Source organism: Dama dama, chromosome 7 (assembly GCF_033118175.1).
Source record: "Dama dama isolate Ldn47 chromosome 7, ASM3311817v1, whole genome shotgun sequence".
In the NCBI taxonomy this organism is placed as follows: domain Eukaryota; kingdom Metazoa; phylum Chordata; class Mammalia; order Artiodactyla; family Cervidae; genus Dama; species Dama dama.
The window spans coordinates 35498309-35521910 of record NC_083687.1 but is presented as its reverse complement, the minus strand read 5'-3'; the positions used below and the strand labels follow the sequence as shown (position 1 = coordinate 35521910).

Below are 23602 nucleotides of genomic sequence, written 5' to 3'. Positions count from 1 at the left end.
ACACATATTCACAGTCAAATTTGATACAGATAAAATCTAAACATCTGCAAAACTAGGATAATTTTATTGGCATTTACACAGTGCTGTCTCGGGCCACTTCTGGTTGTGATTGGCAGAGCCCTAGAAGTTAGCTGAAGCTCACCCATGTCTAAAATGGGTAAACTGACATCAAGGCCTCAATATAATTGTTAAGAAATTAGTCAGTTGGGAAATGTGAATGAGAAAGACGAACTGAAAATGTTATAAAGAAATGCTCAAGTGTGTAAAGCAATTAAATGTATAACATACTGAGCTATACGTAAGATGTGATTATAGGGTGTAGTGGTGCCCGCTATAGTCCCAGCTACTCTAGAGGATGAGGCAGAAGGAAACTGGAGCCCAGGAGTTCTGGGCTGCAGTGCTCTCTGCCAATCAGGTGTCCCCACTAAGTTCAGTATCAACCTGTGGCCTCCCTGGAGAATGGGACCACTCTGTTGCCTAGAGATGGGTGAACTGGCCCAGGTCAAGCAGGTCAAGATGTGATTGTAGTTATGGTTAAAAACAAGGCAAAGAAGTTTTTAAAAAGCATGCTTCAATAAGCTTTTTTTCACTTGCTTATTTGTTGAGCATTTAAACAACAACAACAACAAAACATTTACTTTGAGGAAAGGTGATGGTGTTAGTCACTCAGTTGTGACTGACTCTTTGCGACCCCATGGACTGCAGCCCACTGCAGTGGGCTCCACTGTCCATGAGATTTTACAGACAAGGATACTGGAGTGGGTTGCCATTTCCTTCTCCTGAGCATCTTCCTAACCCCAGGATTGAACCCATGTCTCTTACATCTCCTGCATTGGCAGGCAGGTTCTTTACCACTAGCACCACGGAAGAATGCTGGAGACTACATAGCTGAACCACACATTCTGTCCTCAGGAAGCTCAAAAATTATCTTCTTGGTAAATATACATAAAAGGCAAACATAATAGCAATATTTCTAGGATAAATTAGAATTTCACCCCTTTCATAACTAATCAATTTATATTATTTTTCTATTAGGTAATGAAGCTCAAAGAAATCCAAGTCACATAGAAAATATAGTATATAGATAAAGCAAATGACAAGAATATTATATTGCCTGTAATTAATTCTATTAATTACACTCTACCTTTGTGTTAAATCATAGCAACTGTTTTAATGGTCTAGCCCACTTACTGAAAAAGAACTAGATGTTAATTTCTGATTCAATTTCTTTAACAGATGCAGTGTTATTCAGATCATCTATTTCTTCTTGTGTGAGTGTTTGCAGGCTGTGTCTTTCAAAGAATTGGTCCATTTCATCTAGACTATCAAATATGTGGGCATATTTGCATAGAGGTGATCACATATTCCTTCGTGTGTCCAACTCTTTGCTGCCCTCTGGACTGTAGCTCCCCAGGCGTGTTCTTTACCACTGAGCCACGTGGGAAGCCCAGATATTCCTTTACAACCCTTTTAAAGTTAATGAGATCTGTAGTGATATTCCTCTCTCAATTCTGATATTCGTAATCTGTGTCTTCTTTTTTTCTTACTTGGCCTGGCTAGGCACTTAGTGATTTTACTGATTTTTTTCAAAGAGGCAGCTTTTGGTTTTATTTATTTTCTCTATTGATTTCCTATTTTCCATTTCATGGATTTTTATTCTAATTTTCATAATATTTTTCTGCTTATTTTGGATTTAGTTTGTTCTTCTTTTTCTAGGTTCCTAAAGTGAAAGCTTAGATTAATGATCATAGATCTTTCTTCTTCTTCAGTACATGCATTCAATGCTGCTGTGTCCCACAAATTTTGATAAGTAGTATTTTCATTTTGTCCAAAAGTATTTTTAAGAACTCTTGAGAGTTCTTCCTTGAACCTGTTAGAGGTGCTTGTTAATGTCCAAGTATATTAGGATTTCCCGTCTATTTCCCTATTATTAATTTCTAGTATAAATCTGTTATGTCATGAGAGCAGGCACTGTATGATTTCTGTTTCTTTATTATTATTTATTTTTTTTGGTGTGTGTGGGGGGGGGGGTAATTTTTGTTTCTTTAAGTGTGTTAAGGTGTGTTTCCCAGTTAAAAGTGTGGTCTATCTTGGTGAAGGTTCCATGTGATCTTGAGAAGAAATGTGAACTCTAGCTGTTGGAGGAAGTAGTCTATAGATGTCAATTACATTCAGCTCATTGATAGCATTATGTGGTTCGGCTGTGTCCTTACAGATTTTCTGCCTCCAGATATGTCCATTTCTGATAAATAAGTGTTGAAGTATTCCACTATAATAGCAGATTCATCTATTTTTCCTCGCAGTTCTATTGTGGGTTTTTTGGCCTCACATTGGCTGACTCTCATGTAGGTGCATAAATGTTAAGGATTGTTATGTCTTCTTGGAGTAGCAACTACTTGAGTTAGTTAGTTAAGTCACTCAGTCGTGTCCAACTCTTTGCGACCCCATGGACTGTAGCCCACCAGGCTCCTCCGTCCATGGGATTCTCCAGGCAAGAATACTGGAGTGGGTTGCAATTTTCTTCTCCAGGGGATCTTCCTGATCCAGGGATCGATCCCAGGTCTCCCGCATTGCAGACAGACTCTTTAACCTCTGAGCCACCAGGGAACTTTACCATCATGCTATACACATCTTAAACTTCCCTCATAGCTCAGTTGGTAAAGAATCCACCTGCAATGCAGGAGACCCCAGTTTCATTCCTGGGTCAGGAAGATCCCCTGAAGAACGGATAGGCTATCCACTCCAGTGTTCTTGGGTTTCCCTTGTGGCTCAGCTGGTAAAGAATCCACCTGCAATGCGGGAGACCTGGATTCGATCCCTGGGTTGGGAAGATCCCCTGGAGAAGGGAAAGGCTACCCACTCCAGTATCCTGGCCTGGAGAATTCCATGGATTGTATAGCCCATGTGGTCGCAAAGAGTCAGACATGACTGAGCGACTTTCTCTTTCACTTTCATACACCTCTTATCCCTGGTAACATTCCTTGCTCTGAAGTCCACTCTATCTGAAATTAACATAGCTTTTCCTCTTTACTGTCGACTCATGTTAGCATAGTATAGTTTGTTGCATTTATTTCCTTTTAATCTATTTGTATCTTTAGATTTACATGGGTTTCTTGCAGACAACATATAGTTGGGTCTTGTTTTTGGATCCATTCCGACAATCTTTCTTTAGTGGTATATTTAGACTGTTGATATTTAAAGCAATCATTGATATAACTGGAGTAACATCTACTTTATTCATTACTGTTTTCTATTTGTTGTCCTTGTTCCTATGTTTGTCTTAACACATTTTTCCTGTCATTTGTGGTTTTGAGATTTTTATATGGTTTCATTTTCCTCCTTTCTTAATATAATTAAATTATATATATTATACATATTATTATATCAATTATAATGCTTTTAAAACTTTTTTAGTAGTTGCTTTAGAGTTTGCAATATGCATTTATAAATGGTCTCTGATTTATGATGGTATGGCTTACAATTATTCAACTTTATAATCGTGCAAAAGTGATATGCATTCAGTAGAAACTGTACTTCATATTTTGAATTGTGATATTTTCCTGGGCTAGCGATATGTGGGTGCAATACTTTCTCACAATGCTGGGCAGTGGCAGCAAGCCACAGGTCTCAGTCAGCCATGCGATCACGAAGGTAAACAACCTATATGCTTAACAACCATTCTGTACCCATACAATCATTCTGTTTTTCACCTTCAGCCATTACAGTATTTATAATATTCAGGTTATTTCTAGCTTTTGCTATTATAGTACTGCAATCATCTTTTCTGTCCAACTATCTTTATACAGAAAAATAAGCATTTTTCTATGAATAGCTCTTTAGACTTTGGTGAAGATACCCTTAGGGTTATATACAATGTCTCCATGAGGCATGTGAGCATAATTACTTTGAATTAAAGTAATTCATTTCAACTTCCACATTATTTTTTTCTTAAAGTGACCTGCCTGAGAAGGTATATACAGCGGAGGTATTGCGCTGCTTCTCCTTTCCCATCTCCACTTTCAAAATCACCCTTTTCTCACTTTACACAAGCCAGTTAGAACAAGTAAGATAAACCACACAATGTCAAGTGGTAGTGAGACTGGAACAACAGGAACTCTCATAAATTGCTCCTAAAAGTGAAATTGTACCGTCACTCTCAAAAATGGTTTGGCAGTTTGTTAAAACATCAAACATATACTTCACATGAGACCCAGCAATCCTATTCCTATGTATTACCTGATAAAAAAATATATGTTCACACAAAAACCTACACACAAGAATTTATAACAGATTTACTTATTATTGCACCAAAGTGAAAACAACCCAATGCCCTTCAGTGGATGAATGGATAAACAACGGTGGTACATCACACAATTGAATACTACTCAGTAACAAATTATATAAATCCCAAAGGCAGTGTGCTGTGTCAAAATATCTCAAAAGTTTACATATTATATAGAATCCATTTATATAACATTCTGTCTGGCAAATAACTAGTGATGGAGACCAGATCACTGTTTGCCAAAGGTGAGGTCAGGTATGGGAGAGAGTGTGTGATTGCAAGGCATCAGGGTGACACAGGGATGTTTTCGAGGGGGAACGTGCTGAGGCAACTATTCTTTCTCACTGCCATGGTGTTTACATAAATTCATACCTGTGTTAAAACTTACAGAGCTGTACCCATAGATAAGCAAAAGCATCTGCATGTTAATTTAAGGCAAAAATAAAATAAATACCTGTGTATTCATTCAGAATCTCCTGTGGAACATTGCTCAAAAATATAAAAGTCCCTTGAGTATCAAAAGGATAGTTTGAGCCATTGTAGTTCTTTAGAATAAGTCAATAATTCTAAAGACTATTACATGACTTTAGGCAGATTATGTGGTTCATGATACTTTCAAGAAAATTTTAGTGGAGTCTAATCCTTTTGTCAGCTAGTTTATATCTAAGAAAATTCAGTGGTAGATCTCTATGTGGTTTTTGATATGTAATAGATGGAGTTTCAGTAATTAAGAACTACAAGGACATTTTTTTTCCATTCTCATCTAGTTATTTATGTGAGGAAAGTTTCTTAGCTCTTAGATCTATAAAAATGAAAATGAAAAAAAACAACTCATAAGAATAGAACTGACGCTAAAGCTTGGCTTAATTGAACACCTGCTCTTGTTTGCTGACGTCTTTTCATACCTGTCTGAGATCTGTTCCTTGATTTCCTTCATCTTTTATGTTCATGGAGCATTAATAAGAAGACCAGAAACTTTGTGTATATTCATGGGTCGTGGCGATTTTATTAGCGTAATGAGTTGTATCATGTTTACTCCAGCCTAAGTACGTTGTTATGTTTCACTTATGTGTTTAAGTATGTTTCACTTATGGCAGAAAGTGAAGAGGAACTAAAACGCCTCTTGATGAAAGTGAAAGAGGAGAGTGAAAAAGTTGGCTTAAAGCTGAACATTCAGAAAACTAAGATCATGGCATCTGGTCCCATCACTTCATGGGAAATAGATAGGGAGACAATGAAAACAGTGTCAGACTTTATTTTGGGGGGCTCCAAAATCACTGCATATAGTGATTGCAGCCATGAAATTAAAAGACACTTATTCCTTGGAAGGAAAGTTATGACCAACCTAGATAGCATATTAAAAAGCAGAGACATTACTTTGCCAACAAAAGTCTGTCTGGTCAAGGCTATGGTTTTTCCAGTGGTCATGTATGGATGTGAAAGTTGGACTGTGAAGAATGCTGAGCACCGAGAAATTGATGGTTTTGAACTGTGGTGTTGGATAAGACTCTTGAGAGTTCCTTGGACTGCAAGGAGATCCAACCAGTCCATCCTAAAGGAGATCAGTCCTGGGTGTTCATTGGAAGGACTGATGCTGAAGCTGAAACTCCAGTACTTTGGCCAGCTCATGCAAAGGGTTGACTCATTGGAAAAGACCCTGATGCTGGGAGGGACTGGGGGCAGAAGGAGAAGGGGATGACAGAGGATGAGATGGCTGGATGGCATCACCGACTCGATGGGCATGAGTTTGAGTAAACTCTGGGAGTTGGTGATGGACAGGGAGGCCTGGCGTGCTGCGATTCATGGGGTTCGAAAGAGTCAGACATGACTGAGTGACTGAACTAAACTGAACTGACTGAAGTATGTTGTAGCCTTAACTCCCAGTCCTTCACAACGTGACCTCATTTGAAGATAGGATCTTTATAGAGGTAATCAAGTTAAAATGAGATCATTAGGGTGGAGCTGACCCAGGTTGACTGCCTTCCTTATAAAACAGGAAAATATGGACCCAGAAACATGTCTAGAAGCTGTACAGACACAGGGCTATCCCTAAGTCACGGAGAGAAGCTTGAACCAGATCCTCCTCTCATAGACCTCAGAAGAAACCAACCTTGCCAGCACCTTGAGTGCAGACTCCTAGACTCCAGAAATGTGAGACAATAAATGCTTTTTGTCTAAACCACCCAGTCTGCGGTACTCTGTGGTCCTCCTGCCTACTGCCAAAGTGTGGGAAGAAGTCTAGGGCTTCTAACTGCTTCTCATGCAGATTTCAATACTCCATATACATTTATTTCCTGATTTATCCCAATTACTATGTACCTGGTACTGTTAAGCCCTGAGCCTTTTGCAGGCAGGACTCTTGTGGTGTAAATAAAGTGATTTCTTGGCTTTCCTCACTGCCAGCTTCAAATTCAGCTTTTTTAGGGCTGCTAATTCCATTATCACAAGTGTAATGTTCCCTGGCTTTCAAAATGTTAATGCTGTTTTTCCCTTTCCTATTTTCCTCATCCTAGTAGGCTTGTGCCTTCTTTTAAAATACAGTTTTAATTAGAAGTATTGAGTTCCATGATTTCATATGACCTCAGCTACACATTAGATAAGATATTTGATATATTTTGGTGTATGTTTTGAATCAGGAGATATTTTTACAATGACTACTTAGGCATATGGCTGGAAAAGGCATATTGTAACCATAATACTTGCTTATGTTGATTAGAAGATATTAAATCACCTCTGTTCTAGAATCTGTTCTGTTTTAAGGGGCTAGGGTTGATCTAATGATAATTATATTAACCAGGGTTTGCAATCAGCTGTGCTTATTTTACTCCAATACAGGTTGAATTACTAGATAGTAACATATCTAGACATCCACATGGAGATACACTGATTTTGTAGAATAGTTTATACTTATATCTTTACCAATAGATGGAAAAAATGTGTCAAAACGTGACTTCTATTGCAGGTTCTGCCATTTACTAGATGTGTACTGTTATTACATTCAATTTATCTAAAGTCTGCTTCTTCTTCCATAAGCTATGTATATTAGTTACCAAAAATTCTATAATTCTGTACTTTTAACTAAGTCATCCTTCTTCATGCTTAAATTATTATCTAGCATCTAAAATAGAAATACTGTGTATCTATATCAATTAGAAAGCAGCTTCTCATATAATTCGGGCTAAATAGTTCTTTTTTATTTTATGTTAGAAAAAATAGAACACTCTACCTGAAAATCCCTCCACTAACAAAGAAATCTTCTTAAGTTTCTTTCTCTTTCACAAAGAACTCTTTAATTGTGCTAACACACAGATTTTTAAATGGTGATTTTTAACAACTCCAAAGTATTATGATTCAGTGATTTGAGGCACATTCACCATGTGGTACAACAATCATGAAATGGGCCCATAGGCTGGGAACCTACATTAGACAGAAATGTCGATCAGTTCTCTTGGACCACAAGGTTACCAGCTTGGCTCTGCAGGGCCAAGTGCTGTTGTTGACCATAGCAGATTCTTTCAGTGAACACCACCAATCTTGAACACAGTGGGTTCTCCAAGAAGCATCCTTCAATGATGAGAAAGCATGTGTCCACTCTGGATACTCTTTCCCACTGGAGAACCCACAGGTCTAGAGAGTGGGGTTCTTAGTGCCAGGCTGAGCCAGCCTGGTGGAGGGGCATTGCAGGCAAAGTCCTTCTTGGTCTCTGTGGTCCAGGGAACTGCTTCAGGATCACCCCCAGAGTTCTGGGATTTTCTCAGTAGGGTCATGTCTATGGAGAGTTGGTCACTGGTCTTCTTGTGAGGGACTGAAGCCAAGAACAAACTATGCACTGTCTTTATGACATCACCTCCACCTTAGTCAATTTCTACCACCCTTGCACAGCTATATACTTGCTCTGACACAGACTCCCCTTGTTCCACTATGCCTATCCTTTCACATAGCTCCATTTACATTATATTAAAGAAAAATCATGTCACTTCCTGCTAAAAATCCTGAATGACCCCACATATTACCCTGAGAATAAAACCAAGACCCTTGTTTCAGCTTGTAGGGCCATATGTGATTTAACCCATTCAGTTTCACTGATCTCACTTCCTACACTTGATTCCTTGGTCACCATGCTCCAGGCACACCTGCCTTTTTGATTTTTCCAAAACACTCCAGCTCAGCTTCTGTCGCTGTAGTGCTTGACCTCCAGATATCCACATGGCTTATTGCTACACTTCCTTCATATCAGTTCAGTTCAATCATTCAGTCATGTCCGACTCTTTGCAACTCCATGGACTGCAGCACACCAGGCTTCCCTGTCCAACACCAACTCCTAGAGTTTACTCAAACTCATGTCCATTGAGTCGGTGATGCCATGCAACCATCTTATTCTCTGTCATCCCCTTCTCCTTCCATCTTCAATCTTTCCCGGCACCAGGGTCTTTTCCAATGAGTCAGTTCTTCACATCAGTTGGTCAAAATATTGGAGTTTCAGCTTTATTATCAGTCCTTCCAATGAATATTTAGGACTGATTTCCTTTAGGATTGGCAGGTTGGATCTCCCTGCAGTCCACGGGGCTCTCAAGAGTGTACTCTAACACCACAGTTCAAAAGCATCAATTCTTTGGTGCTCAGCTTTCTTTTCCTTCATATATCATATATATCTTTTCCTTCATATATCAACCTAGATATCACCACATAGAGGACTTAGCACTCTCTTCATTCTCTGTTCCCTGATTAATCTTTTGCATAGAACTTAACATCTTATGTAATATTTCTTTGTTATCCATTTACCTCCATGAATTGGACTAATTCATGAGAGTAATTCTCAATACATATTTTGGAAATCATTAATATAGATATAGAAAAATTGGAAAGGAGTGATATGCTTAGTTTTAATTATACTGAACTGGACATGAGCATTGCATATAGCTTTTTTTTCTGAACTCAGGATAAGACTAGCTGGATACAGATTTAGAAGACATTAAGGTAGGTGACAGTGAAGCCATAAATGTGGGTGCTAAGTACATAGTTTGTCATTAATAAAACCATTAGCTCAAAGTTAAACAATTGTAGACGTTGGCATTGACCCTAAGATTCCTTTTATGGACATGCCTGATTAACTTGGCAATTGAGAGCATTGAGGCTATAGGACCTGTAGTCAAGAGCTCTTGAGATTATTGAGATTGAAATGCGTTTAGATTGATACCCATCTCAAAATGCATATCCTGTTAATGTTTGCTAGCAGTGACAAAACACACAGAAATTTAGAATTTCCAAGAATGCTAAACAAGTTGTCTTTTATTTTATTCTATCTTACAAACAAGAAAAAAAGATTTAAAACAGAAGAATTGGATCTTGTATCTAAGAGATTTTGATGTGTACACTTGCAACAGAATGCTGAGTTCTGTTTCCTGTTGCCTCAGAATTAGAGAATGGGGTCCAAAGATGAATACAGAGAGCTGATACTTACTTCTACATTTTAAAGCAGTCAACATTAAAAGGTTCAGAAAGGTTCCCTAGGACTTAAATACAGGCAGTCAAAAGTATTGTTTTGCAGTCATTTACCCATTAATGACTGCCTTTGCAGTCATTTACCTATTAATCTCTTCCAGACAAAGTTCTAAAGGAGGAGGAAACTCAAGGATATATATTCAGTGGTAAGACAATGACTCAGAGGGACAGTCCCACAGCTTTTCTCTCTGTTCCTGCATGGTATTAAGATGGAGACATATTTTTATCCCCTCCTTACAGCCAACTAAGAAGGCTTAAAAAAAGACTAGCAGCTCATTCCTGATTGTTCATCCACTTAGGAGGAGACTTCTGATCTGTCTTGTCCTTTTCAATGGAAGAAGAGTTAAGGGGTGAGGATGAATGTCTGAGCAGAGAAAAGAGGCCACAGTGAAATAACCTGCAGCTTGACAAGTTTTGAGTAGTCAGGTTGAGAGATATTTTGTGTGTGGTTTAAATAGACATAGAAGAAAGAAGACAGTCTTGAGCAGCCTAGTGAAGTCTAAAGATGTGCAGTCCTATATTTTATAAAACCTGGGCAAAGAGGTTTTCCCAGAAGTATGTAGTTTTTAGAATATCCAGCTGGAAAAGGTCGCTGAGGAGGTATCGATGAATGTCCAAAATGAAGTTTTCTTGAAAACCCATCACAGACCCAGTCCATGAGATGCACTGTGAGATAGTTCAAAGGCCCCAGGGAATGACCAGGCTCTGAATTCTTGACCAGAGTCTGCAGAGTCTTGACCTGTGTCAGAAGCCACCAAAAAAGATAATCACAGCACTTGCTAATCAAAAGATCTTGTATGCTTAAAAAAATTTTTCCCTTTCTTTTGAAACATAAGAGAAAGGGCAGAGGAAAGAGAAAGAAGAAGAATGATAGAACAGGCCACTCCTAGTTGTCAGCTAAAATGTCATTGGCAGGAGTGGAAGGGGAAGACTGAGTGTTAACTAGATATGAGATTAAGAAGTTAAGCATATTGAAAGAACTTTTTTTTTTTTTTTTAACTGCAAAAGACTGACTGAGAAGTCTTAGGGTTAATAGGGTAGACATTTTTCAAGCATAGTTGAAGACAGTGATGTAGAAACAAATTAAAACATTCAATTTTGTATTTGGTTGTACAGATTTTTCAAATATTGCATTATTGTGGATTGTAAAAAACATTTGGGGGGCTCTTTATTCCTTCCTGAGAATCGGAGCTTTGAATCGGAGCTTCCATCTGGCATCCTTTTGCTTAAATCTGAAAAACTTTCTTTATAATTTCACGTAGTGCAAATCTTTTGGCAACAAATTCTTGTAGTTTTCTTTTATATGCAAGTGTGTTTATTTTTGCCTTCATTCTTCAGAGGTGTTCTCACCCGAGATGGCATTTCCACTTAGCTTCAGGACTCCATTTTTCTTGAAGATAAATTTGAGATCATTTGACTCATTGCTTCCTTTCATGTGATGTTTTTTTAATCTTTTAAGACTTTAGTGTTCAGCACTTGACTGAGATTGCCTAGGTACTGTTTTCTTTGTATTTATCCTACTTGGGCTTTGCTGAATTCCTTGTATACTTAAATTTATGTCTTTCAACATACCAATATCAACAATACCAATACACTTTCCTGTCAAGTATTGAGTTTTAAATATTTATTCTTTGGATTACTGTTAAAAATATCTGTGAGAGAACTGGACTAATAAAAGTTATCTGGCCATTTCCAAAAGGATACTTTATTGATTTTTACATCATGTAAATATTGTAATATAATGCCAAAGAACAAATATTTAAAACTCAATACTTGACAACGCTGTATAAGGAAGTATACTGGTATTGTACCTAATAAAGATTATTTCAAAGCTTTCCTTTCAAAATAATGATAATTATAGAAATAATCAGTCAGTCAGTTCAGTTGCTCAGTTGGGTCTGACTCTTTGTGACCCCATGGACTGTAGCACACCAGGCTTCCCTGTCCATCACCAACTCCCAGAGCCTACTCAAATTCATGTCCATCGCATTGGTGATGCCATCCAACCATCTCATCCTCTGTCGTCCCCTTCTCCTCTCGCTTTCAATCTTTCCCAGCATCAGGGCCTTATCAAATAAGTTGGTTCTTTGCATCAGGTGGCCAAAGTATTGGAGTTTCAGCTTCAGGATCAGTCCCCCAGTGAATATTCGGGACTGATTTCCTTTAGGATTGACAGGTTGGATCTCCTTGCAGTCCAAGGGACTCTCAAGAGTCTAATTATTATAGCAATAATAATAATCATAAAATAATAATAGCAGTTAATTTCCACTGTATACTTTGTCACGTAGTATTCTAAATACTTTATATGTATCAATTTACTGAATACACAAATATATCACAAACAAGCATATACCATTATTGACTCAGTTTAAAAGATGAGCCCAGACCCAAGATCATCAGGTATTTAAGGAGGAGAAATTCACACTCAGGTGGTCTATGTTAACAGGGTCTATATTTAACCAATAGCTTTCATTGCCCTGATATTTTCCCAGCAAATAATTAAACATCTAATCTCAGTCAAAGGAATTTTAGCTCATATTGTTTTCAGCATAATTTGGCAGTTTTAAAGATATCCCCCCTCAACTTCACTGAGGACACTAGTCTAAGACAAAGAGAAGTGGGGAAACAGAGGCTGTCTGCATGTGTATATTTTCCAAATGGTGGGATAAATGGCTTGTCAAGAGTTAAAATGAATATTAGAACATTCTTACTTTAAAGATCACCTTCATCATTAGATCTTACTTTATACGAACACTAATTCACTGATATATTCGCTTAAACCAAAAGAATTGTTTCAACCTTGACCGATATTGTTGTAAAAGAACTGTTACAGTGTGCTCCTAGGGTGGGGAGACGATGACTGTGATTTTGAATGGTGATGTTGTTTTGGCAACTAACCTTGAAACATGTTTGGTGGTGGTAAGGAAACAAGATAGTAGAACTTTATTGAAACAGAAACACCATCTTGTGAGCTATGTTTCACAAATAAGAAATTCAGTCTAGAGGGCAACACAAATATAAGGACTCTGATCTTCCTATTATTCAACCCTTTTCCAACCTGAAAATAGTTTTTCGAGAAAATGCCTTTATCATTAAGAATGTAGAAAATACAAGTCATGTATAAACCCTCATTTCTCCAAGATTAATAGCCACTGGTGAAAGGTGAATATATACTTTTAATAACAACAAAAAAAAGTAGCCCACTTTGCTCTACCCCGAAATACTCTGAGATTTATATTTGTAGCAACTTGGAAAAGGGCTTAATTCAGAATCATAGAACAAGAAAGAAACTTGACCATCATGATATTTAATTTTAGAGATGAGTAAATCTTGATCAAAGTCTTATTAAGCATTAATTAATCTACTCAACAAACATTGGCTAAGCTTCAACTATGTGCTGGACACATATAGTCATACATGTTAGACTGTGAAATTCATGAACAAAGCAAACAATTGATTCAGAGAATAACACAGAGATAGGCTAAGAATTCAGATCTGCAGCTTCTGCATCACAGACAGATTCCTTCTTTACTGCTCAGCCCCTGGGGAAGTCCTGTAGGTGTCTAGTCCAGCACTTTATCCAGAATAAAAGTGGCTTAGAGCTTCCCAGGTGGCTCTAGTGATAAAGAACCTTCCTGCCAATGCAGGAGACACAAGAGACTCAGGTTTGATCTCTGGGTCAGAAAGACCCCCTGGAAGAGGGCATGGCAACCCACTCCAGTATTCTTGGCTGGAGAATCCCACAGACAGAGGAGCCTGGTAGGCTATGGTCCATGGGGTCACAGAGAGTCAGACATGACTGAAACAACTTGGCATGTGTGCAAGTTGAACAAATTGGTATCAAGAACTTTCCAGAGAAAGATAGGTAGGACTTGATTTTCTTTTACTATCTGAATTAAGCATTGTTATTACCTTCTCAAAGCAGTAGAGAATAAGTCAACCATTTGGCTTTTAGTAAATATTTCTGCGGTTTCAGATATCCTTGATTCAGTAAAAGCAGTTACTTTTTACCATAAAATCATGTCTTATCATTTCCATTAATTCTGAAGGCTTGGGTCGTTTATTTTTCTGGAATTGAGCTTCAGGAGTTGCTTGTATATTTTTGAGATTAATCCATTGTCTGTTTCTTCATTTGCTATTATTTTCTCCCAATCTGAGGGCTGTCTTTTCACCTTACTTATAGTTTCCTTTGTTGTGCAAAAGCTTTTAAGTTTCATTAGGTCCCATTTGTTTAGTTTTGCTTTTATTTCCAATATTCTGGGACGTGGATCATAGAGGATCTTGCTGTGATTTATGTCGGAGAGTGTTTTGCCTATGTTCTCCTCTAGGAGTTTTATAGTTTCTGGTCTTACATTTAGATCTTTAATCCATTTTGAGTTTATTTTTGTGTATGGTGTTAGAAAGTGTTCTAGTTTCATTCTTTTACAAGTGGTTGACCAGCTTTCCCAGCACCACTTGTTAAAGAGGTTGTCTTTTTTCCATTGTATATCCTTGCCTCCTTTGTCAAAGATAAGGTGTCCATAGGTTCGTGGATTTATCTCTGGGCTTTCTATTCTGTTCCATTGATCTATATTTCTGTCTTTGTGCCAGTACCATACTGTCTTGATGACTGTGGCTTTGTAGTAGAGTCTGAAGTCAGGCAGGTTGATTCCTCCAGTTCCATTCTTCTTTCTCAAGATTACTTTGGCTATTTGAGGTTTTTTGTATTTCCATACAAATGGTGAAATTCTTTGGTCTAGTTCTGTGAAAAATACCTTTGGTAGCTTGATAGGGATTGCATTGAATCTATAGACTGCTTTGGGTAGAATAGCCATTTTGACAATATTGATTCTTCCAATCCATGAACACGGTATGTTTCTCCATCTGTTTGTGTCCTCTTTGATTTCTTTCATCAGTGTTTTATAGTTTTCTATGTATAGGTCTTTTGTTTCTTTAGGTAGATATACTCCTAAGTATTTTATTCTTTTTGTTGCAATGGTGAATGGTATTGTTTCCTTAATTTCTCTCTGTTTTCTCATTGTTAGTGTATAGGAATGCAAGGGATTTCTGTGTGTTAATTTTATATCCTGCAACTTTACTATATTCATTGATTAGCTCTAGTAATTTTCTGGTAGAGTCTTTAGGGTTTTCTATGTAGAGGATCATGTCATCTGCAAACAGTGAGAGTTTCACTTCTTCTTTTCCTATCTGGATTCCTTTTACTTCTTTTTCTGCTCTGATTGCTGTGGCCAAAACTTCCAACACTATGTTGAATAGTAGTGGTGAGAGTGGGCACCCTTGTCTTGTTCCTGATTTCAGGGGAAATGCTTTCAATTTTTCACCATTGAGGGTGATGCTTGCTGTGGGTTTGTCATATATAGCTTTTATTATGTTGAGGTATGTTCCTTCTATTCCTGCTTTCTGGAGAGTTTTAATCATAAATGAGTGTTGAATTTTGTCAAAGGCTTTCTCTGCATCTATTGAGATAATCGTCTAAACAGACATTTCTCCAAAGAAGACATACAGATGGCTAACAAACACATGAAAAAATGCTCAACATCACTCATTATTAGAGAAATGCAAATCAAAACCACAGTGAGGTACCATTACACGCCAGTCAGGATGGCTGCTATCCAAAAGTCTACAAGCAATAAATGCTAGAGAGGGTGTGGAGAAAAGGGAACCCTCTTACACTGTTGGTGGGAATGCAAACTAGTACAGCCGCTATGGAAAACAGTGTGGAGATTTCTTAAAAAACTGGAAATAGAACTGCCATATGACCCAGCAATCCCACTTCTGGGCATACACACTGAGGAAACCAGATCTGAAAGAGACACGTGCACCCCAATGTTCATCGCAGTACTGTTTATAATAGCCAGGACATGGAAGCAACCTAGATGCCCATCAGCAGATGAATGGATAAGGAAGCTGTGGTACATATACACCATGGAATATTACTCAGCCATTAAAAATAATTCATTTGAACCAGTCCTAATGAGATGGATGAAGCTGGAGCCCCTTATACAGAGTGAAGTAAGCCAGAAAGATAAAGAACATTTCAGCATACTAACACATATATATGGAATTTAGAAAGATGGTAATGATAACCCTATATGCAAAACAGAAAAAGAGACACAGAAATACAGAACAGAGTTTTGAACTCTGTGGGAGAATGTGAGGGTGGGATATTTCAAAAGAACAGCATGTATACTATCTATGGTGAAACAGATCACCAGCCCAGGTGGGATGCATGAGACAAGTGCTCGGGCCTGGTGCACTGGGAGGACCCGGGGGAATCGGGTGGAGAGGGAGGTGGGAGCGGGGATTGGGATGGGGAAGACGTGTAAATCCATGGCTGATTCATATCAGTGTATGACAAAACCCACTGAAAAAAAAAGAAAAAAAAAAATTCTGAAGGCTTGCATTATTTAGGTTCTAGAAAACAGTTTAAGATGCTAGTCATTGTTTTTTAAATGTTAGATAAATGGCAAATGCTCTATATATTCTATACAATAAGAAATAACATTTTTCCACAGAGCAAATAAAAGGTATTATTTGAATTAAATGATCAAACCACAAAAGACAATAGAGGTTAACTTTGCACAGTGTATTTCCAATACCATTTGAAAGCTAATGCAAGTTCAAAGGACCAACTTGAACCTGAAAATGTTCCCAAATACTCCATTTCCCAAATATATACACAAAGTTATTGAAATCAAAATAATGATGAATGCTGAAACTTTTTAACAGTAAGGATATTGATTCTTTAATAATAAGCAATTAATAATAGGATATATCTTAGTAATATTTGCTCAATAGAACCAAAGATTATTTCATTATTCTGCTACAGTTTATGGCTATAAACAAGTAAAAAATTAGCATTTTTCTCAAAGTTGATGGACTGATGAGACTCACAGGGAGTTTTACTACAGAAAGAAGCTTCAGAAAGTCACACTGTACTCACCATTTTCTAAAGTCATGAATATGAAACTTATTTCATTGGATCAGTAACTTAACCCATATTTATTTATCTCTATCTGAAAAATATAGTGCAACGTGCTGTGGAGGGTAAATTGATGACTCAAATATAAATATTTCCTTCAAGATACTTAGAGATTAATAGTAAAGATAGAAAATATATGTAAATTAAAATACCAGTATACTGGGGGTCCCACTGCTATGTAAACAGCAACAAATCATTGGGAACAGCTATGTTAGAATTCTCCCAGGAGCTATTAGTTACTGAGTACAGAATTGATTTCCTAATTGCTGGTAAGGGAAGAGAAAGTTTTTAGGGAAGAGGAAATGGTTACCTGGTTTTTTTTTAAAAGAAACTTTCATAGGGGAATAAAATTGAGAGTGAATGTAATAAAACTTACTTGACAGCAGTACATTAGGGTAAGAAAGAGTGTGTCTCTTGAGAATAACTATGGGTCAACTCTGATATAGGTGGTCTGAGGTAAGCCACCAGAGGTGTTTATTAAAACCCAGCATGTGGTAATGGAAGAGGACACTCTTCACTGAGGGTTTCATGCTATGCTCAAGAATTATTCTGAGCTCTTGGTTAGGAATTGTCGAGAAGGCTTTCTTCTCTAGTTACCAAGTATTCTTTTTTTTTTTTTTTTTTCATTTATTTTTATTAGTTGGAGGCTAATTACACAGAGTGAAGTAAGCCAGAAAGATAAAGACCAATACAGTATACTAACCAAGTATTCTTGATTTGATTGAGTGCTCTATCTTTGTAATGATTCTTCTCTACTTGGTGAAGGTATGCATGTTATTGAGGCAAGAACAGGACACAGATTCTTGATTAAGCAAGAATTCCAGGATACCTCAAAGCAAGCCTGATATGGGTTGCTCTGGATTAGCAGATTACTTGAGTTTGAGAAAGACCATCATCTTCACTGCCCTAAAGAGAAAACAAAAACACACATGTCTCTTGGCATTCCAGGAACTGACCAAATTAATGACAGAATATAAACTACTGATACTATGTATAAAATAGATTGGAAGGACTGATGCTGATGCTAAAGGTCCAATACTTTGGCCACCTGATATGAAGAGCCAACTCATTGGAAAAGACCTTGATGCTGGGAAAGATGGAAGGCGAAAAGGAGAGGGGCAGCAGAGGATGAGATGGTTGGATGGCATCACTGACTCAGTGGACACGAATTTGAGTAAACTCTGGGAGATAGTGAGAGACAAGGAAGCCTGGCATGCTGCAGTCCATGGGGTCACAAAGAGTCAGACATGACTTAGTGACTAAACAATAAATAAAATAGATAACTAATGAGAATCTACTGTATAGCACATGGACCTCTACTCAGTGCTCTGTGGTGACCTAAATGGGAAGAAAATCCAAAAAAAGGAGGGTATGTATGTATACATATAGCTGTTGTCTTTTCTGTACAGTGGAAATTAACACACCATTGTAAAGCTACTATACTCCTTTTTTTTTTTTTTTTAAAGAAAAGAAACCAGAAGTTTCAATAGACCATTCTATCTGCCATTATTGCTCTAGACACTCACCTCAGGATCAAAGTCTCTTAAAAGCCCTTCGGATTAGATCAGAAACCAAATCAGGATTTCATTCATTACTGTTATTTTATTTTATAAGCACTTGAGTGAGTAAGTGAGTGAGTGAAAGTCACTCAGTCATGTCCGACACTTTGCTACCCCATGGACTGTAGCCCACTAGGCTCCTCTGTCCATGGAACTCTCCAGGCCAGAATACTGGAGTGGGTAGCCATTCCCTTCTCCAGGAGATCTTCCCAACCCAGGGATTGAACCCAGGTCTCCTGCATTGCAGGTGGATTCTTTACCGTCTGAGCCCACCGTCTGGGCCACCAGAGAAAGTGGCCCTTCAGCTGACTTTTAAAGAATGTGCAAAAGGCAGCTGGATTTTGTGATGAAGAATTTCATATGGAGTAGGGTCATGGGAAATGCATGATAAGTTTAGGAGACCACAGGTATTCTGATAGGTTTTGAACCACAGCCATATTGTATGTATGTATATTGGTTTCAGTAACACCATGCCATGATGGGCCTTACTGCTAAGTTAAAGCTGGGTTTTCTCTTGAAAATTAGAGACTCAATGACAGAGATTAACAAGTGAGAGGCAGGAACAACCTTCCATTTTAGAAAGAATTTCTCTAGAAAAACCTGAACAATAATTGGTGTGTGTTTGCATGCTCAGTCGTGACCAACTCTTTGCCACCCCATGAACAATGGCCCACCAGGCTCCTCAGTCCATGGAATTTTCCATGCAAGAAATACTGGAGTGGGTTGCCATTTCCTCCTCCAGGGGATCTTCCCAACCCAGGGGTCAAACCTGCGTTTCCTGCCCTGGCAGGCAAATTCTTTACCTACCACATGCACCACTTGGGAATCCCAGTAACTGGTGCTCAATAAATAATAGTTGAATGAATTAATAGATGATGAGGGTCATAACTAATTAAATGACAAAGAGATTAAAAGGACAATTACAAAGATAACAAAACAATACATTTTTTAAAACTTGAAAAAAGACTGAATTGTGGCTTGAAAAAAAAGAAAGAAATAAAGTATGTCTGTATGAAAACAAACAAACCAACCCTGGACTTATCGTTTAGGACTTTTCAACCATACACACCCTTATGGACAAGCCTGTATTTTTGGATATACAAATGTTAATGCCATAAATTAATGTATAAATTAATCCATAAATAGCATTTATTGAAGCTACAGGGGGATCCTGGGTACTATAGGACTTATTTAATTTGGCCTAGATAGCCCTTATACAATATCTTAGAAGGATTTGCCATTTAAATCATGTCCTCAAAATTTCTAGCAAAATTGGCATATTGTCTCAGCAAAAACAGCTGCTTTGATTCAAACAGTTCATATAAAAAGCAACAACACAAACTTAGTTATAGCACTGAAAAAAAAAAAAAAAAGCCACAAACAACCCACAAGTGGTAAGCAAGGCTCTTTGTCTATTTTTAACATTTGCTTTAATATCAATGGCAACGCATTTTTAAACAAATAATATTCTTTTTTTCCTACGTTATTTTCAAATGCAAATCTCTAAAAACACTCTGAGGCAAGCCTTTGGAATCTTTCAACTTAATAAACTCCAGCTGCCTTTAAAAAAGCGATTTAATCTTACACTATTTGCCTGAACCTTTTCTGATTTTAAGATGTAATTGAATTGGTCCAGAGTCATATTACAAAAGAAAAACTCTATGAGGATTCTGGGAAAGGCAGATGAAATGTTTAAAATTATTTTTTTAGTTCATTTGGAGGACAGCCATATAGACTTGAAATTGTCATAGCATTAAACTCTGAACAAGTAATCTCAGAATATATAAGCAAACTTGGGGAAAAAAAATCCTACTGTAATCCATTTTTAATTCTGGAGGAGATGGGAATGGAATACATTTAGTTATTTATCAAACTGTTTTTTAAGCATTTTACCAAGAGCTATCAAATGCTGTATTCTTATATTTTGTAAGGCCAGGTTTTATCTGGTGTAGTGGAGAATGTTAAACATCTATACAGAGAAACTTCAACCAACATTTGGCTAGACAGAAATTTATTACTCATTGATAGGTTATCAGGCCCCACAATCACCTTCCTTGTACATGTTGCTAATATTTTGCACTGATTAAAACTTTTTATTTTGAAATAATTTTAGATTTATAGGAAAACTGCATAGTACAAGAAGATCTTGGATACCCTTCAATCTGTTTCATCTTATGTTAAAATCTTATATAACCATATCACAATTAATAAGAAAAGAAAATTAATGCTAAAACAACACTATTAATTAAATTACAAACCTTATTAAAAATTTTACTAATTTTCCACTAATGTTCTTTTACTGTTCCAGTATCCCATACTGTGTTTAGTTGAAGCCATCATCAGTAATATCAGTAGACAGCATAGTCCCTTGATGTGATGTACAACAAAAGACACATATCATTTTTGTGGATGATTTTTTTTTTTTTTTTTGAGAAAAATACATAAACTCAATCCAGGCAGAAGAAAACATCATTCTAACCCAAGCTGAGGGACATTTGAAAAAAAAAACAACTCTTCAGTGCTTTTCAATAGCATCAAGTCATGAAATACAGACTTCTATTCCAGTTGCATTCTCTCTCTTAACATTCTCTCTCCTAACATCCCTGAAAGTCTGAGAATTATAGCGATCTCCATGTTGCAGTTTGAAACACTGAGGTCCAAAGATGTTCATTTCATTCCTGCACGCAAAGCTAATAAAAGGTAAGGCCACAACTAGCATCCTGGTCTATAAGATTCCTAAACCATTAACCACTTTAAAATATAATTCATTTTATTTTTCCATTTTGACTGTGCTGGGTCTCGTTGCTAAGTGGGCTTTTCTCCAGTTGCGGTGAGCAGGGTTACTCACTAGTTGCAGTATGCAGTGGCTTCCCTTGCTGCGGAGCACGGGCTCGAGGGTGCAAGGGCCTCAGTAGTTGAAGCTCCCTAGCCCTAGAGCACAGACTCAGTAGTTGTGGCACACAGTCTCAATTGCTCTGTGGCATGTGGGATCTTCCTGGATCAGGGATAGAACCTGTGTCTCCTGAATTGGCAAGCAGACTCCACCATTGAGCCACCAGGGAAGCCCCTAAACCATTAAACTTTTAAATTATACCATACCATTCATAGAGAAAATATTTTATTGAAATTATATTTTAATAAAAAGAAAACAAATGCATCCTACTTTATACTATAAAAGTTTTACTTTTCAATGATTTTAGATTTGGAGAAGTTTTCTAATTGCCTCGTAGCTGTGAATAAAACAAATATATTTCAACAGCCAGCCTTGAAGGAAACTGATCAGTTTTCATGGTTATAAATTTTCCAGCTTCCTCATCTGAAACAATGATACAATCCTTCTTTATTCAAATGTCTCTGTTGTAAAAATTCTACTGATGTAACTACTTGAGATCAGCTACTAATCTGCTTAGGGACAGGCTGATCAATTGTCAATAGGACTGAGGCCCTGGGTGTTCTTTCCTCTAAGAAGTGCTGTGTTCCTGAATTCAAATAAACTCTTCTACTGCATCATTCTGAAGTTTTATTTACAGTGAATTATCTTAAAATTTACATTCTATATGTAAATTTGGAAAGAAAATATTTAAATGGTAGATACACAGAAAGAGATTTGGAAATAAGAGTATTTACAATCAATTCTTATCCCTAAATCAAGTAATTACCCATTTTCCCTAATCTAGGGTTAGGCCCATACTCATGCTTTTTTTTAATTAATAAACTTTATTTTTAGAGTAGTTTTAAGTTCACAGCAAAACTGAATGGAATGTATAGAGATTTCCCACACACATGCAAACCTTCCCAGCTACAGACATCCTACACCATGGTGGTACATTTCTTATAATCAATGAACCTACATCAATACATCACTATTACCTAAAAGTCCACACTTTCTTTACTTTAGGGTTCATTTTTAGTGTTGAAACTGTATGAGTTTGAAACAGTGCTTAATGGAAAGTATCCATCACTGTAGTATAGGACAGAATAGTTTCACTCCCCTAAAAACTGTGTTATACCCATTCACTCCTCCCCCAATCATTACCTGATCACAAATCTTTTTACTATTTCTACTCTTTTGCCCTTTGGAATGCAATATAGTTGAAATTATATACTAGGTAGCCTTTTCAGCTTGCCTTCTTTCAACTAGTAATAATGCTCTCAGGGTTTCTTTAGATGAAAAGAAAAAGTCATCTTTTCATGGCTTGATAGCTCATTTCTTTTTAGCACTGAAAAATATTATATTGTTTGGATTTACCCACTCTCCTCCTGTAGGATACCTTGTTTACTTCTAAGTTTTGGCAATTATGAATAAAGCTGCTATAAATGTCTGTATGCAGGCTTTTGTGTGGACATAAGTTTTCAATTCATTTTGGTTAAATACTGGCGAGCACTATTACCTGAATCGTATGATAAGAGCATGTTTGGTTTTGTAGTAAATTGCTAAAATGTCTTCCAGAGTGTCTGTACCAATCATGATCACATTTTAAAATAACAAATATTCTCTGTGATAATTATTTTCTCATTTTTAAAATAGTCCAAAAACTCACCATAAATGTATGGATTGTTTTCATTTAAAACACATAAACACCGAACCTCACTCAAAATCCATTGGATCAGAATGGTGACATCCAGGCGCTGATACATGTCTTTGGGGTTCCTTGATTCTGTTAGGCAGCTAGGATTGAGAATCCTCGGTATTAATCATCTGGGCAGCTACCTAACTATCCCACAGCACTATGTGAATAAAGTGCTATCATTGCATTTGTATTTATACTTATATTTGTGACTAATGCTCTATTAACATCATGATATTTAACTTTGCATGCCTTGCTAAGTGTAACTGGCTATCATTAAGCTGCTCTGTTCTGTTACAAAACTGACAATTGCATAAAGGCAGCCATTTATTCATGTTGAATTACTTTCCCAGTTGTAAAAATAAAACTTCTTTTGTGCTAGTCATTCATAGTTTAAAAATATTTGCATGCAAACCACACTGCAGTTTAACAAATGACTTTTTTAAAAAAAATTAGGCTTGTAATCACAAGAACAACATGAAGTGAATATATTGCTCTTTAATTGTTCCTGGCAATGGAGAAAGAAATGGAGAAAGATTTAATATGAAAATGAAGAAATTTTGGCAAGTGAAGTCCAAATGACCTTTTGAACATGCTGTACCAACAAGATTTCACAATATATGAAAGTGGAGGAGAACTGAATCATTGAACATCTCTTTGTTATACAAGCATCTCTACCTAAAAAAGATCCTGTTTGTTAGTAGCTAGT

At 37.1% G+C, this 23602-nt stretch overlaps 1 long non-coding RNA gene across 1 annotated transcript in view; it reads right to left on the bottom strand.

Moving 5' to 3' along the window:
* Positions 1–17463: 17463 nt before the first annotated feature.
* Positions 17464–23602, bottom strand: part of LOC133059155 (uncharacterized) — a 32233-nt gene continuing 26094 nt past the window's right edge. Inside the window, exon 3 of the long non-coding RNA XR_009693487.1 lies at positions 17464–17672. This is a non-coding gene — a long non-coding RNA (uncharacterized LOC133059155). The remainder of the gene's footprint in view (positions 17673–23602) is intronic.